Genomic DNA, 14,773 nt, shown 5'->3' on the forward strand with positions numbered 1-14,773 from the left:
ATGTCCCGCTTGAAGAAAAGCTCACCCCTTCTGATACCCTTCTCCTTCACCTTTTATCTCCTCCTGTTTCTATCTTCCACCGCAAGCCACTACCGGCTCCACTATTGCTTCACTCAGCAAGCATGGCACCTCTGACCACCAGCATGGCCGATCTTGACTTGCTCCTTCCACCAATCTGGCTTCCTCCAGCAGAAAAGGGCCCCCCTCCCCACTCACTTATCCTAGGTGTCGCCAGCTCCTCCAAGTGGCGAGATATTATCCTTCCCATGCCATCAAAAATCCCTTAAAAACAAACTAATCGTCTTTGCTCTCTTAAGGGGGTCTACAATAAGATAACTAAATTTGTTCTTATATTCAAGTTTAGGGATTCCTTAAACTTGATTGATACTATAGTATTTAAAGGCCCTTTTGGTAAGAAAGTGAAGTGATATGGAGGACTTGCAAGTTTATCTGAATTTTTTAAAATGGAGCCAAGGTGAAGATTATCGAAAAATATCTTAATTTTCATTAAGTTAATTTATAAGTCATTGATATTTTCCTACTAGGATATAGTATTGTTATGAGGGAAAAATCCCATTGTAAGATTTTCTTTTACAATAGGTATCTTTGATAATTATGCAATTAGTTTCCTCTTGGAATATTCCTAGATAATTTGGAAAATATACGAAGAGATTTTGATTGAAAGAGAAATTCCTTTTTTGGGTGTAATTGAGACTAAGATTTGAGAGCTTTAGGATTGGTATCTCCTTGAACAGTAGCCAAAGTTCTTCTTTATCTTATGCATGTAGTCTTTAAGCCAAATCACTTAAATTACTGTGTATTTTTCATTTTTTATGTTTTTGTTATCTTATTTTCTTCTTTCTTTTATTGTGCTTTGATATGGTTTTTCATAATACCTATTAGAAATGCTCACAATGAAGAAATTTATTTGAAACACTTTGAAGTAGAGGGTCCTAGGCCTTTTGCAAAGATTCCAAATGTTGGGGTTGAACCCCTAAAAAAAAGACATGATATAACAAAATTAGACATAATCTTTCACTTGCTATCCCTTTTTATGCATTAACATAATTGATTTGAGCATTCGACTTATATCACTTGCATTGTATATGACCTAAGTGCATTAAGAATTGCATAAAGGATATAAATCATGAGTTCCTTGTAAGATGATAAGTTGTTCATAGTTGATTCATGGATTTGGGCAATCTGATAGAGATTGTAGTGCACTACCTCCTAATTGGAGGGATGGCTTATCTTGACCGTTAGGATGGATTGCCATGGTGAATGTCCATAGATCCGCTATGATGTGTCGGAATGCTTCCATGCTCTCTTTAGGTTATAAGATTGATAAATTGAACTTTTACATAATCAAAAGTCCTATACTTCTCAAAATAGAGTTTACAATTAATCTAGCTATAAAGAAAAACTTCTCAAACTAGAAAGCAAAAGATTTAAACCAACAATTATTAGCAGATTCAATGTATAATAAATTAATGACATTCATTCATCCTTTTAGACCATGGAATGAATAACCAACCTTGCAAAAAAGGACATGACCACATCCTAGAACAAATCTAGCATGCAAAATCATAATCTAGGGCTTTGATACCAATTGTAGGTCACTTTGGATTACTCAATTTCTAAGCCTTGGATCTCATAAGGTGCATGTATCTATTTTTAGGGTTCTCTAGATCTAACACAATGGAAAAATATGATATCAAAATCTATATTAGAATACAAATATGGAGATTGAGAGACTCATACCTAGATTTGGATGTTTCTAAATCAAATCCATATAAAGAAGAAGTAGGCTGCAATCCGTGAAGGTCTTGTATACCTAAAGTCTTCCTCTCAATGACCTATGACCTTAACACTCCAAATGATGGACTTTAGAAGAGAGGAAACTTTATCTCTTTCTTTGGAGGTAGAAGACGATAGTCACACCAAAAGTATAAGAAATTTAAACCCTCAGGGGGTATTTGTATGGTTCTCTTATTGGGCTTAAGTGACTTGAGCCCATATGGGCTTAGGTCACTTAATCAAGCACAAATCAGGTCTTAATTAATTAATTAACACATAGGCTCATTTAATTAATCAATTAGCCTAATCCAAAGACCTTATTCACCATTTCCTGTGCAATCTTGCATAATTATCAAACTGCCCTTATGCACAAAAGTGAACCTAAAGCCAATCCAACCTCATAAGCTATGTCAACATGGTATATGAGCTCAGAGTGAGGACCACTAAGAACCATAGGAGTATTAGCTCCCTCAGAATCTAATTCTAAAGTTAATTCAACATCCCATTACAGAGAATCAACTACACTCTAGTACCCTATGTAAATAACAACAAGACGAAGCTTGGGTCCATGACTTACTATCCACTACATGCAAGAGTCCCCATGAACTAGTATCCGTAATCTAACAAGGTAGTGTTATCACCTATCAAGATTACCTCTCTAATCCTTGATTTACAGATCCCACTTATTATGTGATCAACTTACTACTTTAACTCTAAGGAGCATATGTTAAATTCCATTAAAGGAATTACGAAGACCCATATTTCATGATCTCATGTCCTTTAGATCACCTAAGGGGACATCATGTCTCAAACCCATGAGATATCACAGTGCCTCTATTGAGAACTACATGATGCCACTAGCCTCCATCAATAGTGAGATATATGACCATTTTAGAGTCTTATCCACATGTCAAAGTCTCCTATTGATTTTGGTACATGCTTAATATTCTCTCAAGGTTGAAAGTCCATGCAATATAGTACCTTGGTGAATCATGACAATCAATAGTCTTACATCATGATTCATTGTAAGTCATATCCAGTGTGCATTACATACACTAGTGCACTCATCATATGAAACCCATTCTAATGGCCAAGACAAGCATCCCTCCAATTATAAGGTAGTGCACTATAATCTCTAATAGATTGCCAAATCCATAAAATAATTGTGGACAACTTATCCACTTACAAGGAACCTATGACTTGTATTCACTATGCAATTCCTAATACACCTAAGTCATGTACAATGTAAGAGATATAGACTAAATGATCAAATCAATGTTAATACATAAAAGGGATAGAAAAGGGATAATCAAGTTTCAATTTATTACATCATGTCTTGCTTTTAGGGGCTCAATCCCAATAGAACCCTAGCCACCCTCATGGAAGAGAAAGAAGCCCACCTTTCTCTCATGTTAGGATCCATGGAGGGAGAGATTAGGTGGAGGGCTCTTGGGTAGATGAGTTCTACGATGCCCATGACATCTTTACCAACTTGGATTTGATCTAGGAACATATAGATCGCATGTATGAGTTTCAAATCTCTAGATATATGATTAATAATGGTTTTTATTGTCATTTGTTTATGCTACTTTAGATTTAGAGAAGCCTAGGATAATTTGCATGCATCCTATGAGATCCATGGCAAAGGAATGGAGTAATTCAGAATTCACAACACCAAAATGTTGAGAATTTTTCAAAATTTACCAAGTTTCTAAATTAATTTTGATTAGGATTTAGTTTCTAAATTTCATCTAGTCCATTGGAGTTATGCCACATATATATGTTCCTAATATTGAGCAATTTTTTATTTTTTTTGCACTTAAACTTTACTCTTATGCTTAACTTGACACTCTCAATGCATCTCACCTTATTAGCAAAGTTTATGATAGAGAATTACATACTCTCAGGGTGTTGAGGAGTCCACTTAGGATGAAGGTGCTTCATCACAGACATGATAATAGGTATTGGGATAAAGGGAACTTAAATCGTTCACTTGTTTTAATCTTTGGTAGAATGACTTCTCCACATGAGTGTCAACAATATTTATTGAGAAGGTAGGACAATTATGGTCCTCATACTAGATTAATGTTTTATATTTAATTATGATATCTAATTGCTCCTTGAAAATCTACCAAGTTTTAATGTTCTTTCCCTCTTCATCACACTCAAAACTAACCGTTAATCTTTCACTTGAACTCAACATCTTTCACTTGTTTAAGAGACATGCTCCTAAAGAGATTGATAATGAAGAAGAGATTTTCTTGATCTTGATCAATGTGGTAATGGAAGAATGAATAAATGAATATGAGTTGTCAACAATTAGAAGAGTTATATGTTGATGAAGGTAAATTGGAGGAAGTAATCAAAGTTTCAATAAAAAGATAATGCTAAAAAGTGGAATGAAAAGGAAGGGATTCTACCATTGAAATTTGAAGATGAAAAGAAGAAAAGAAGAAAACAATAAAGAAAAAACACTTGATGATACCTTGTTAATCCATCATTCAAATAAGTATTACTTTCTATACTTTTAAGCATAGTGTCACATTAGAAACAATAACTTATATCATGGTAAAGAGATGAAAATCAATCTTTTGGAGAAGCAATAGTTAGGATTCAAAGGTGGAGGAAAATTGGTAGAGCTGAATTCTAGTTTTTTGGATAGAGAAACATTCTAGGAAAATGATAAATAAAATGTAAAAATAAAAGTTTCTAAAGATTGATTTACTTTAGCACATAGTTCTCATGAATTAGATTGTCTTTTAATTGCAATCTCTAATTTAATTAAGGCGAGTTTCAATCTTAAGCCAAAAGTACTTCTAATTTATCATATTTTTAACTACTAATCAGATTGCAATTAATATAGAATTAATCATCTTATTCTCAATGTCATTCTCACATTAAAAAACAAATTTATCTTGAGATCAACTAACTAGTTATATAGAATTGATAAAAAATGTTCTCATAAAAAAAATCAAGAACATTATATAAGCATCATCTATTGAACCATCTAAAAATCAATTTAACTTTATTTGGGGATCTACTGAAGAGTATTCATAGACCAAAATAGAGAAATTGAGAAGATTAGGATATATCTTATTCCAAAAGAGTCCTTCAATTCATGATCTCTATTTATTATTTCAATCTCTCTAAAAATGAAGAAACAAAACTCTCATGACGTGAACAAACTCTAATTCATCATGTTTGATTAGTAAGTAATTGCAGGAAAATAGAAAGGAGGATAAAGAGAAACTAAAGCTAAAAATGAATTAAATAAAAATTCAAAATGATCCAAAATATGCTCCAAATCAAAAGATTTCACTACCTCCCATTTATTGGAGAATATACGACACAATGTAGCTCCTAAACTAGGTTAAATATTCCACATAAGCAAGTAAACCTTTTAGAAAAATCATGGAATCTTCTTCAAGGGCTAATACTACAAAATTAACATAGACCAATTCTGAAATCATTATGGCAATTAATTCTCCTTCTTTGCATAACCATATATCAAACATTGTTGAAACAACTTGAAATTCAAATTGATTTTAGAATTTCAAACTAATTCCATAATTTTTTAAACCAATTCAAAGTCGATTGTAACACTCTAACAAAAATAAGTGGCGACTCCAAGTCATTTTCTTAATAAATAAAAATCCATGATTTTTCAAATTTAAAATCGAGAGCTCGCCATTCGAGAGGGGAATGCATTGAGCCAAAATGCGGGGTCTACACACCTTTCAATAATTCTTCGTAAGTTGTAATCTTTTAACTACTTTAATACCTTTACTTTTTCACACTTCGAAATGATGCATATTATTCCTACTTTGTCAATCATTTTAATAAATAAGAAAAACAATTTAAATAATTGAAACCAACAACAATACTAGAACAATGATGAAACATGAAAATTTTCACTCAATTTAGGTTAAGTTTCAATTATGTACAGAGAATTGAAGCCTCGTTAGATTCTCAATCACCAAGGTCCATTGTAATTAACTGTTATTAAATTTCATTCATAAAGAATTTAACATCCGTTACATTTAGCTTTAATTAAATACAAAATTGACTTCATTTCATATAATTTTCTTAAATAACTTCACCTAGGTTTAATAAATTTCATCAATTTCTACACAACAAAAAAGTGTCAAGAATAAAGTTATTATAATTTTTGGCAAATGGGTTATGTTACTTCACTCCATTTGACCTTGCCATATGCTGAGATGAAAATGGGGTAGTGTTGTGAGAGTGAATGATGAAAGAGTAATGAAGCCATGGTAGTAAGAGACAGATAAAGTAGTGATAGTAAGAAGATCGAGTCAAAAAATGCAAGGGGTTCATGAAATCGACAATGGTGAAAGAATCGCATGTGAGAGTTCATGGATAGAGAGAGATAGGGATGGTAATGGGTGGATTTCTATGGGTATCCATCCACCCCATCAGGCAGATTTGAAATTTAAATGAATAAGTTAAGGGTGGGTTTGAGACTTTTATTTTTTTAAATCCGAAACGAAGCAGGTTCAAGTATTGTCTTGATTCGTTTAGCCTTGATTATATATAAAATTAGTTTACTTTAATTTTAATTTCCCTATTATATATTTCAATAAAATAAATTGTTAAAAAAATTATAATATTTTAATTATTTATAAAATATACTTATTTTAATGTAATTAAAAAAAATTTAAATAACTTTTTAAAAAAAAAAATTAAAAATCTTTCAAAAAATAATTAAAGGAAGCAGGACAAGACAGGGTAGGCATGTGAAATTTGTGTGGCCCATTCCATTTTGAATAAAGGAAGTGGAGTTGGATGCAACCTGCCTGGAACCTACCCATTACCATCCTTAGAGATAGAGGGGGAGAGAGAGCATTATAATAGGAAAATGGAACAGAAAGCCGATAAAAGTATCCATATGGGGTCATGTCTCCGAAGAATAAGTAATGGGAGTTATTTTTCAATTTCAAGTTTATTTCAGCCACTCTATCCAAATAACCCTAAAAACCTCTCACCAATGACCCAGACTATGGATAAAATTACTATGACTACGTTACTATGCTGAGAAGTACGTATATTTCTGAACTAAAATTTTAGAGAAATGCAAATGAGCCAAATGGAAACTGTTTGATTCTCTCTTTCTTTATTTTTTCATAAATATTAATAAGTAAAAAAAAAAAAAGCAAATATAAAATAAAAATAAATTATGCCTTACCTCGGACAATAGATATTAAAATATTTAGTTTTTTTCTATTAAATTAAAAATAACTTATCGATATCAATTACTATAAGTAAATTGAATTTATTATCAATAGATTCAATTTAATTATATTGATTAATATCAATAAATTATTTTTATTTAAATAGAAAAAACAAAATATTTTGATTTTTTTTATTTAACTAAAAAATATTTTATTTATTTTATTTAACTAAAAACAAGCATTATCTTATTTTGGTTGATATTATTTATTTTTAGTTGAATAGAAAAAATTAAATATTTTAATTTTTTTATTTAATAAAAAAGCAAACATTACCTTAATGAATAGCTTTTAACTGCATTCCAAAGTCAAAAGTAAAAAAGCTAAGTTAATTTTTATTCCATAGAATATGGAGAAGGAGAAAAAAACCCATATGGTTTTTCACAATTAATATGACTTTATGATATATGTAACCTCTTAGTTTAATTGGCTCACACGTCTAGTCTCTTTCATTAGCCCACCTGAATTAATATATTTGCTGGTTGTTGAACCGCTCATCTCAGAGATTTCATTGGCTTTGGTTTATGCCATATGCAGGTGAGATTGGGAATGTGAATTTTATCCTAGTACCATTTAATCACAAGCCTTGGTGTTTGTCCACCTCTTTTTTTTTCCTTGGTCTTCTACCTCTTATTTTGTCACAATTTTCATCAATACAAATAAAAATTAAATTGAATTCAATTTAGTTTTTTATTTTTCTAATACCCCAATTCAAGTTTTTAAATATATTAACTATATTTATATTTCATAAAATAATTTCATATTAGAATTTAAAATCAAAAGTATCTTCAACCGGTAAGTTAATTGTTTCCTTTTATGACTAAAAGACAGTTCTATACCTCCTTACCTATCCATTGCTGCAGTAGTGTTTTTATTAAATTTAATGACTTAATATTTAATATTTAATGAGTTAAGATAACATTACATTAAATAAAATTTAAATTACCAAATCATATTAAGTCATTGTTTCATTTAACAAAATTACTTTTAATTTTAAGTTGTCGATGTAGAATACTCATATTGATAAAATGATTTGAATCATTTATCGAGAAAATGAGTATGAAAAGGTTGGTGTCACACATATTCATTAATCGGTCTGCCCATTGAAAGCGAGAGGAATGGGACCAAAGAAAAATTCACACAAATGACAAATATTTTTACCTATTATTTTTGGTAGAATTCTTATTAAATTATATTAACTTATTAAATTAATTTATCAAATATGTTAAATATTAAATTTTTAATTCAATTGCACAAGAAATAAATTTAAAATAAATGATAAATGAAAATTTAAAGTAACACTAAAACCATAAACTTTTGTTGGGTCCTATCTAATTTGTTGAAATGGACTTTCTTTTTCCCAACATCCAAACACTTTTTCTTAAATCGTCTCTACAAAATAGAGCTAATGAAAAGGAAAATTCTCATATAATGTTCTGAAATCTTTTTTGGGTGAGTGGTAGCGATCTAGGAACCGTGTGCAAATTAAAGCCACGGTGAGGCTAGGACCATATAATAAAGGCAGGTGGGACAAAGCCATATATACGTACATGGTGCTTCACGTGGGGGGTAGAGAGCCCCGTTATAGACAGCCTGTGTCATGAATTTATGTAGACATGTCCTAAGTGGTATTTAAGTCAAATAAAGGCAGTTATCATGTAGGACTGAAATTAAGTTCACTGCATGCAGCGTTGATGGAGATGGCAGAGCCCTAAATGATATGACCAAAGGAGACCATCGCACCTGCAGTGAACTATATTTTGGTGTAGGTTAGAGATGGCAAATTTGGTCACGAAAACCCATTTTAGAAACGAATTTACGCAAGGAGGAAAGCGCACTGCTATTACTGTGAAACATGTTTTTTTTTTCTTTTTTTCTTAAATTTTATTTTATTATATATATATATATATATATTTATCTTTTATTTAGTTTTTTAAATATAAATTCAATCATTTACATGATTTTTTTTTTCATAAGACAAAAATTATAAGAAAAATAAAATAGAGTATAGAGACAGACTAAGAGTTTGTTTGGCCTTATGAATCAAAAGCAATTTTCTGTTTTTCTTTGAAAATAATTTTTAAAAATAAAATGAAATATAAAATAATTTTTAAAGAACAAATAAAAGTTGTTTTCATCAATTTTTAAAAAATATAGACCCATTTAACCATGTTTTTTAAAACTTATTTTTAAAAACTAGTTTTTGTTCCTCAACATAAAAACAATTTAAAAAAAAATAAGTTTTAGAAAATATAGTTAAACAGATCGTAATTATCTCATATATATTATAATTCAAGAGTGTTGGAGCAATAGGGTTGAAAATAAGTATGCAAACAATTGTATAAAATTACATAAAAAGAGGAAAAATTGACAAGAATAAAAGTTTTATTATCTTGGGAGAATTGTGTTTTGGGCCCAGCTGGGTCCAAAAATTAACAAATGGTCCATATATGTTACAGAATTAATAGAAAGGCTATGAGATATTGAGTGACCTATATACCCTTCAAATTTCCAAGTCAGATTGCTGTAAATTAAAAGGAAGAATTGTGTTAAATGTGAAATGCCATGTCACTTTCGCTTCTGTCAGTACTCTCGATGAAACCTCTGAACTGAGCGGAGCTTATCAATGGCGTCCCAAATGGCGATCCTCTCCAGAGCCCGTAAAACCCTCCTCAAAACCCTAAACCACCACAACAATCCCTTTAAAGCTTCCATTTCCACCTTCACATTCCTCTCCCAGGAACTCCAACTCGCCGAGCCCAGCCTTCCCCCGCCATCTCCCACTCCACTTCCTCCCAACCCCGCCTCAGGGAGCCCGCTCTACAACGAGAACTGGCGGAGCCCCATCCCCCAGGCTCAGTCCATCATTCCTCTAGGATTTCTACACCAGTCCTCTTCGTCGCGGCTGTAGGCGTTGTCGCAGACGCTGGATGTGTCGAGCCTGATGAATGTGTTCGCCGACTGGATGACGTTGCAGCGGTGGGTGGATATGAATCAGCTGTTCGAGTTTTGGATTAGGTCGGGATTAGGTCGCTTGATAAGAATGGGAAGCCGAATAAGCCGGATGTGAACTTGTATAACCATTACTTGAGGGCGAAGTTGATGATCGGCGCCTCGGCTGGGGAACTGCTGGATCTGGTGGCGCAGATGGAGGACTACGCCATCATTCCTAATACGATGTCGTTTAATTTAGTGTTGAAGGCAATGTATCAAGCCAGAGAGACCAAGGCCGCCGAGAAGTTGTTTCAGCGGTTAGGATTCTTTTCTTCTGCTTATATTCGCAGTGTTGTTTTTATTGTTTTTCAAGAAATGTTTTAGTATTAATGTTGATTTTTGTCTATTTCTGAAAATGGAGCATCAAAATTCTCTTTCACTTACCCCAATTTCCAGAAAATTAAGGTTGTTCCTTCTAGAAAACAAATTATCATTGAACTTTTTTTTCCTGGGAAACTGCATACACAAAATTTGAATATGATATGCTTGATTAGTGGAGAATGAAAATGAACTTGGTACCTAAGACATTTGCATGGATTTTTCCATTTTAATTTTCACGTAAAATTGTTATTAGATGCCATGGATTTGTTAAAGCTCCGTAGGTTAAGATATGGGTTAAGAATTTACAAAACCAGATAAGATTCATGCTTGGGAAGATTGGCCATAAAGAAAATTTATGAAAGTGACCGATAAAATAGTTTATTTATTAAGGCTTCATTAATGGCAAGATTTAATTACTGTTTGAGTTGAGGCTAAGATATGGGACAAGAATTTACAAAACAAGATTAGCTTTATGCTTGGGAGATTGGCCATAAAGAAATATTTATGAAGGTGGCTGATAAAATGGTTTAGAGAAACTCTCATTGGTGATAAGAAATAGGATAAGATAAGTAAACCTCTCGATTATTCCTTATAATAATCAAAGATCTCGTCATTTCTCATATCTTATGTTCAACTAATAGGATATGATAAGTGATGAGATAATTTATCCAACTTTTTTTTTTAAATCTCATGAGATATATACATCCCATGGATCTGCCTATCAAAAAAAAAATATACATCCCATGGATCCTAAATTCGTTCCTCTCATCCATTTTCTTCATTTTTTTAATGGCACTTGGTATATTTTTTATTTTAAAAAATATCGAATACGGATATGCAATATATTTTCCTTTTTATTTTTCATTTCTTCTACAAATCAAACATGAGCATATTATAACATCTCTGATTGGATATAATGAACTAGAATATCGTTTCTATCTGATATAATATCCAAGAACATCATATTCTACATTGACAATGATCTTTAGGATATGTATATATTATCCTATCATGTCAGCCAAATGTAGTCAAAGTGTCTTGCAAAAGATGGTGAAACCTGTTTACGTTAGATGTTGGCTGTAATGGTTGGATATTATCAATGAAGTACATATTATTGACTTAGTGAGGAGCTCTCAATGGTAAAGATTCATGGAAGAGCATCAATCAAGGGTGGGATGAGTTCATGAGGTTCATTTCCTTCTCTTTGGGTGATTGGCGAAGAGTTAGGTTTTGTCATGATATATGGTGTGGGGAGTTGCTGCTGCATGTCCTCCAACCGATTTCTTCGGCGAGCGAGGGTTGTGAGCAAGTCAGAAATCAGAAAAACCTTGCATCTATTTTATCATCATCATCATTTCAAAATCCAAATGACGGTGGGTGTAAATTATTTTCTCTCACATTTTGATTTGATCATATCCATCTTGGGTCATAGGAATGAAGCATGAGGTAAGTAAATTGAAGAAACTTACAGTGAATATTTTCGAAAAGATCTCCTATTAAATGGCATTTCACCTGTTTGAAAATTCTTCACTTTATAATCTGGTTGTTGGTTGTATAGTGTAGGCAATAAATGGGTATGGTGGAGACGGTGAGATGTGGGGATTAGTTAGCGCACTTATGATGAATAGGAAAGTAAATTGGGTTTCATTTTCCCCATTTTCAGTCAGCCATGACATTGGGATATGGTTAACCCGGCCATATGCACTCTTTAAGTTGTAGGTAGGTCGAATTCCTACAACTGTACAAGACATTTACACCAACTGTACAAAGCATGTACACCAACTGTACAAGGGTGTACAAGGGTGTGTATCTTAAGGGATTTCGAGTGATTTTTAAGAACTTGCTCATTTACTTTTTCCAATCGTGGGGGACATTCCTCACACTTATTGGTTGACAACATACTCATTGCATGCATTTTATTTGATATCTACCATGTTAATTCATTGTTTTATCTCCCCTACATTACTTATGCGTATGAACGGAAATGAGGGTTCATTTTTTCCTCATTTTCCCTCATCCACGAGAATGGAAACATTGTTGCCCCACCCATATGCACTTGTTCGGTCGTCCCTTCGATGGATTGCATAACTGTACAAGCCATTTACACTAACTGTACAATCCAAATGTGCTAACTGTACAAGTGTGTACAACCCTACCTATATTGAAGGATTTCAACTTTTTTTGAAAACAATCGTTGCTCATTTCCTTCTTTTTTTTACTAGAGGGACATCTCTCATAGTCATTCCTCATTTCCCTTCGTACACATTCAAATGCCTTGTGGTAGCACACTTATGTTGCATAGGAACCTAAATTGGGTTTCATTTTCCCATTTTTCACTCAGCCATTTCTTTGGAATGTGGTTAACCCGCCCATATGCACTCCTTCAGTTGTATTTAAGTGGAATTGCTCTAACTGTACAAGGCCTTTACACCAAGTGTACAATGGCAATGTACTAAATGTACAAGGGTGTACAAGGGTGTGTATCTTAAGGGATTTCGAGTGATTTTTAAGAACTTGCTCATTTACTTTTTCCAATCGTGGGTGACATTCCTCACACTTATTGGTTGACAACATACTCATTGCATGCATTTTATTTGATATCTACCATGTTAATTCATTGTTTTATCTCCCCTACATTACTTATGCGTATGAACGGAAATGAGGGTTCATTTTTTCCTCATTTTCCCTCATCCACGAGAATGGAAACATTGTTGCCCCACCCATATGCACTTGTTCGGTCGTCCCTTCGATGGATTGCATAACTGTACAAGCCATTTACACTAACTGTACAATCCAAATGTGCTAACTGTACAAGTGTGTACAACCCTACCTATATTGAAGGATTTCAACTTTTTTTGAAAACAATCGTTGCTCATTTCCTTCTTTTTTTTACTAGAGAGACATCCCTCATAGTCATTCCTCATTTCCCTTCGTACACATTCAAATGCCTTGTGGTAGCACACTTATGTTGCATAGGAACCTAAATTGGGTTTCATTTTCCCATTTTTCACTCAGCCATTTCTTTGGAATGTGGTTAACCCGCCCATATGCACTCCTTCAGTTGTGTTTAAGTGGAATTGCTCCAACTGTACAAGGCCTTTACACCAAGTGTACAATGGTAATGTACTAAATGTACAAGGGTGTACAAGGGTGTGTATCTTAAGGTATTTCAAGTGATTTTGAAGAACTTAGTCATCAACATTTTCCACTCGTCGTGAACATTCCTCACACATATCGGTTGACAACACACTCCTTCCACGTATATTATTTTATTTGTACAATGTTAGTTCATTGTTTTAGCTCCCCCACATTACTTAGGCGTAGGAACCGAAATGAGGGTTAAGTTTTTCCTCCTTTTCCCTTATCCACGATAATGGAAACATTGTTGCCCCACCCATATGCACTTGTTCGGTCGTCCCTTTGGTGGATTGCATAACTGTACAAGCCATTTACACTAACTGTACAATCCAAAAGTGTTAACTGTACAAGTGTGTACAACCCTACCTACATTGAAGGATTTCAACTTTTTTTGAAAAAAATTCGTTGATGGTGGTGTTTACTTATTGTTGGTAAGTGTTATGACAAACAATTTCTGTCTCCCTCTATTCGCCTTGTTATCTTGGGTAACAACACATAATTTCAATAGTCCAGTTTGTTGTCTTTATGAAAAACTCTCATTTGATGTTGATGTGAGGACAAATATCTTTGAGGTATCTAATTCAACAGCTTCATGCAAAATCAGATAGTTAATTCACATTCTATGGCTTTAGAGGTTTATTTTCTCTTAATTTTCATCCTTCCAATATTCTTAAATTATGAGTATGTTCACTTCTTTTGTTTGTAAGACGGAATTATGACTATGCATCAATGGAAAATTATGTGCACAGTATGGAGTGACGGATAATAGGAGAACTCAAACGAGTACATGAGGGTGTCGAATTGCACCTTTTCCTTTTCGTTTTTAGATGAAGCAAATAAATGATCTTTTATCCTTGAACTAATTGTTTTTCCCTTTATGTGTGCAGGTGGGTTGATTCTTGAAGTGGGAGCTTTGTCACGATTAATACAAATACTTCAAAATAAGAGGCTTAACATCAAATGAAAGATGAGAAGAGAAAAACAAAGAAGTCTAGATGATCAAGATAGTTTATTTTATAGGAAGCCAATCTATGTTAAGAGTTGGATAATAAGATACCAACCTTCTTTTAAGTTTTTACATTGTAACTATTTTCATCAAATAGTATCATATACGTTTCGGGACATGTAATTATGCATTTCATTCCAATTAAAATTCCAATGTATTGAACTTAAATTTTGGTTATTTCGCAGTTTGTCAGCACATGTTTCTTGTTTTTAAATTTTGTTTTTCCTCCGTTTATATTGGTTGTTGGACAAATAATGGCTCATTCTCA

The sequence above is a fragment of the Vitis vinifera genome, chromosome 3 (assembly GCF_030704535.1).
Source record: "Vitis vinifera cultivar Pinot Noir 40024 chromosome 3, ASM3070453v1".
Classification (NCBI taxonomy): domain Eukaryota; kingdom Viridiplantae; phylum Streptophyta; class Magnoliopsida; order Vitales; family Vitaceae; genus Vitis; species Vitis vinifera.